Below are 5,369 nucleotides of genomic sequence, written 5' to 3' on the forward strand. Positions count from 1 at the left end.
CTCTTACCCTCTCTGCCCAGTTGTCTGACATTCCTGGAGATCCTGCACAGATTCTGGCAAAAGTTTCACTGATAGACTCAGTTTCCTTTAGTTGTAGTAGTTTCATCTTTTTCTTAACTTTAAATGAATTTGGGTAAGAAGTTGGGAGAGGGTGCATCAGAAGCTGCTAGCCAGGGTCTCCTTAAAAGCAGAACCTTTTGTATAGCTCAGATAGATCCACCCAAGCCAGAGACTTGCTGTTGCTCCAATGTCTTGAGTTCTGGAGGGCACTTTGGAATTTTGTATCCATATTACTCAATTAAGCAATCAATGATAAGAATGAATAATTCAAAGAATTAATCATCACACACATGCTAGTGTTTTTTTCAGCTTGGTGCTTCCTGCTGACCTACTTCCTTATAAAATAACAGAACAATTAGCTGGGAGTGCAGATCTTACTGAAACTAACAGAGTGCCATCTGTCGATGTGCATGCCATGCTCTCCATGATCAGTCCTTCGATACTGCTTCGGGGAACTCCAGGCATTTCACTGATTTACCTCTCAGGATCGTTGTAAGGAAGATATAAATCATTCCCATCTTGTAATCTTGTAGATGACTGACATGAGGTAAACAGCAGATAATTAATCTATAATCAAACAGTCTCTCTAAAAATCCATAGTGTAATCCAAGTTACATGATTTCTGGGTAGATTTTTTTTTTTTTTTTCCCCCTAGCATATGAGCAGAGCCCTGTGGTGCGGTGGTTAAGAGCTGGGCTGCAAATGGAAAGGTCAGCAGTTCAAATCTACCAGCCACTCCTTGGAAACCCTATGGGGCACTTCTACTACTGTAGGATTGCTATGAATCGGAATTGACTGGACGGCAATGAGTCTGGAGCGTGTGAGCATATGGGAATTTAAAACTACTTATGAAGTACATCCCAGTGCTGCTCTGTCTGAAAAGGTTGTCCTCTGCAAAACTCACCTTTGCAAGTACACCTTAGTGGTAAGAGGCAAAGGTTTACTTGTCCAGCCAAGTGTGACACCCTCACATTTACTATCTTAGGAATAATCAATAATATTGATGAAATATTTTTATTTACTCTCTTAAGAGGTGTTTTAATAATCTTAACATATCTTTTTATGATTAGAGAATTATTTTTTGTTTCCATTCAGAGAAATCTAGCTTGTCTGGAAAATTAGAAAGGGTGCTTAATGAAGACCTGTAAGCTCAGAGGAAAAAAATGTGGAAAAATTCTCTACTTTCTATTATATTTCCAGAAGTTTTAGTATTTTTTCGTGATCTATGCTCGGGAGAGATACATATTTTTAGTACTTTGTGGTTCATAGATAGTTAGGCTTCCTTAACAGAGGCTGTTATTATTGTTAGCTGCCGTCAAGTTGCCTCGACTCATGGTGGCCCCATGCCCAACATGGGAATTGGACCGTTGTGATCTATAGGGTTTGCTTTGGTTGATTTTTTGGGAAGAAGATCACTGAACTTTCTTCCTAGTCTGCCTTAGTCTGGAAGCTCTACTGAAACTTGTTCGGCACCATAGCAACACACAAGCCTCCACTGACAGACAAATTGTGGCTGAGCTTGAGGTGCATTGGCTGAGAATCGAACCCGAGCCTCCAGCATGGAAGTTGAGAATTTTAACACTAAACCACCTCATACTCCAGAGGGGTATAAAGTAATTGTCTTATTATGGAGTATTAGAAAGAGGCATAGGATAATATAAACAGCAACAATAACAATGACAGAAGCAACTAACCTTTTTTTTTCTTTTGTGTGCTTACTTATACCAAAGTCTAAGTATTTTGTTTGTAATTAATTTAATCCTCGGCACTCTGCTATGAGGTAGTTAAACTTCTCATCTTCATTTTACAGAGGAGAAAATGAATGCTAAAAAACCCACCCGACACCTCACAGTAGGTGTATTGTAGAGCCCGGAGTCACACCAGCTGGCCTAACAACTAGTACTCATACCCTTACCCACCATACCCTCCTCCTTGCAAATAGTGATCTAAGAGATTTTTCAACCCTGTTTTATAAGCCAGAGTTGATAAATTTAGCCAGCTAATCCTTGGTGGATGAGACAGTGCTCAGTGCTCAGTTCACATGGGAGAAATTATCTAAGCTTTTCCCAAAAGGACATAGTCACACACACACACACACACACACACACACACAAATAGTGCTAAAGGGGACATGGTTACAGAGATTAATTCAAAAGATGTGTCAATTTGAGACATCTTTCCACATTCCTCCCATTTGTTTCACTCTGCTGGGATTTGCTCAGCCCCCAGCTTAACCTTTGCTTCCTTGGCTTACTCAGCAGCCTCAAAAGTGGGAAACATTATGAAGAGAAGCCCAAGTATCAGAGTGGCCAGCTGGCAGAGGGAAATTCCAGTCATATTGTGCATCCCCTTGTGAGCTTTTTGTTTAGTTGTTCTTTGGCACGCACAAGTCAAGGGATCAGCTGGCTGTCTGCTGAGGGATGACAACTCTGCAGTGTTTCAAACGTCTACACACAACTCACCAGAGCTGTTCTTTGTGGACTTCAAAGCAAGCTGTAGTGAGTGAAAAAAAATTATAAGCCAGTGCTTGGGTTGTAAGTGGTTGAGAGATGGCTTCACAAGAATAGGAAAGAACAATCCTTTTTATTCTGTGGCTTCAGTTCTCTTCAGTTCTCTGAGAAGCAAGAGCCCTATTGTATTATACCCATGCTCAGAACAGATCTGTGACTCTGAGGGGCCAAGAAAGTAAAGTCAAGGCACTTCATTTGGCATTTGAGCCTTCCTATGCTCTGGCCTTCTATGCAGTCTGGTCCTGCACATGCTAAGCTGATATTAGGAGCTGCACACTGGATCAGCCATGCCATTGTGTGCACATAAGATGCATTCTGATCAGGTCAGTGCTTATGCCTTGAGAGGTGTTAAGTGTTTTTAATATCACCTCATCCTCACTTAAGCTTCATATGTTGTTGTTGTTGGGTGTCATCGAGGCAATTTCAACTCATAGTGACCCCATGTGATAGAGTAGAACTGCCCCATAGGATTTTTAGGTTGTAAGCTTTATGGAAGCAGATCACCAGGTCTTTCTCCCACAGACCTGCTGGGTGGGTTCAAATAGCCAGCCTTTTGGTTATTAGCTGAGCGCTTAACTGATGTACCACCAGGGCCCCTTATGTTTCATCTATCATACTTCTTTTGTTGAAATCCTACTCATCTCTTCATTGGTTGTTTCTTATCCTATTTTATATTTACCACAATACTGTTTTATATTACTTTGGGCCATAGTAAGTGGTATTTAAAAAAAAAAAAAATTTCCACCAAGTGGATTCTGACTCACAGCGACCCTATGGGTGTGAGTAGAACTGACTGTGATCTTTATGGAGGCAGACTGCCATACCTTTGTCCAGCGGAGTGGCTGGTGACCTTTCGGTTTGTAGCTGAGTTCTTAACCACTGTGCCACCAGGGCTCTTATGGGTGGTATAAATAAGAGAAGGAGAAATACTAGGAGGATATACTTCTCTGTTTCTTATCTTATCCTGAGAAGGAAAAACAGCTGTGAGTGGGCCCCAGAGAGAAGACAAGGAGGGGAATGTTAGCCTGAGAAGGAGGCATGTGTATGTCTCCTAATCCTACTGGCAGTAAAAGTCCTTAGATTTGTGAAACTGTGAAGAAATTGTGAAACTGTGTTCTGTTTCTTAGTGAGCAGGGAGAATAGAGAACCTTCTCAGAAGCTCAGCTGGTTTGGAAAAGAAACAAATGCCAATTCAGATAATGAAAAAGGAAACAAATAGACCAATCTACAAGATCCAAGGAAAGAAAAATATGGGGTTTTCATGACGGAGAAATATCCAGGAGTTTCCTTCAAGGAGTTCACCATGGTCACCGTAAGTTTAATGTCCCCAACAGTAAATACTGGTGTCTGCCCAGACGTCGAGAAGTGAACTTCTAATATTTATTAAATATCTACTAGACCTACTGTTGTTGTTGTTGTTAGGTGCCGTCAAGTTGATTTTGAATAATAGTGACGCCATGTGACAGAGTAGAACTGCCCCACAGGATTTTCTTGGCCGTAATCTTTATGGAAGCAGATCACCAGGTTTTTCTCCCCCAGAGTCGTTGGGTGGATTAGAACCACTTACCTTTTGGTTAGCAGCCAAGTGCTTAACCACTGTGCCACCAGGGCTCTTTAGTACCTACTAGAAATATTGTTAAAAGTTAATCTCACTTAATCACCACAATAACTCTGCCAGGATAATAGTTTTCTTCCTAATTTACATGTGAAAAAACTGAGTCTTACAAAGTTTATGGGGCCGCCCAAGCTCATCACTGAAGGTCTCCTTTCAGGACATACACTGTCATGGACCTTACCCTCTAGGTTCAATCTCTTCCAGTCTTTGAACTTTCCTAAAGATTCTTATTCTGTTGGAAAGTAATATCCTGTGCTGGAATTACTCCCATTACATTGAAAGTGGTACACAGTGTGCTTGGGGGTGAAATCTTTGGCACTGATAGCTTCCCCCACCAATTCCTACTGCACACCTAGTCTGTGTGCTAGGTTTTCTTCATTCTTGGTTGACATTCTAGCTCCTTGTTAGGGCAGGGGTAATGTCCTCATTATGAACCCAAAAGGCTAGGAGCTTGCAGCCTATCCAGATCTTTCAGAGGAATGGACCCTGTCTGTTCTCCAGCCATTTCCTAGGGCTTTGGATTGAACTCCAGATATCCCTCATCGCATATCCGCAACTCTCTCCCTCTACCTCCTTCCATAAAATTCTACAATTTTCTTAACTATAAAGGCATTCACTGCTGTGTCACTCATTGATCCTGAACAGCAACACTGCCCTCCAATAGGCCAAAATATTTTATTCCCCTTAGATCTTGGAATTGGGTATGATCACTTTCCATGTTGGTGAAATTCTTCATCTGGGTCAGTTTCCCTAGCCCTGTCTGCAGCCATGTTCGTGTTACTCTCGTCTTTCCTGTATCATTACTGAGATCCTAATGATTCTTTTTGTTGTTGTTGTTGTTTATTGTAGTTTAAATGAAATTTACATTTCAAGTTAGTCTCCCATACAAAAATTTATACATACATTGTTATGTGACCCTAATTGCTCCCCCTATACTGTGACAGCACACTCCTCCTTTCCACTCCTGATTCCCCATATCCACTCAGCCAGCTCCTAGCCCTCTCTGGCTTCCCATCTCACCTCCAGACAGAAGCTGCCCATTTAGCCTCTTCTATCTACTTGAGCTAAGAGGCACACTCCTCACGAATATCACTTTATGTCCCACAGTCCAGTCCAATCCCTGTCTGAAGAGTTGGCCTCAGAAATTGTTTTAGTTCTGAGCTGATAAAGAATCCAGGGGCCAT

This window comes from Trichechus manatus, unplaced genomic scaffold (genome assembly GCF_000243295.1).
Source record: "Trichechus manatus latirostris isolate Lorelei unplaced genomic scaffold, TriManLat1.0 scaffold00083, whole genome shotgun sequence".
In the NCBI taxonomy this organism is placed as follows: Eukaryota; Metazoa; Chordata; class Mammalia; order Sirenia; family Trichechidae; genus Trichechus; species Trichechus manatus.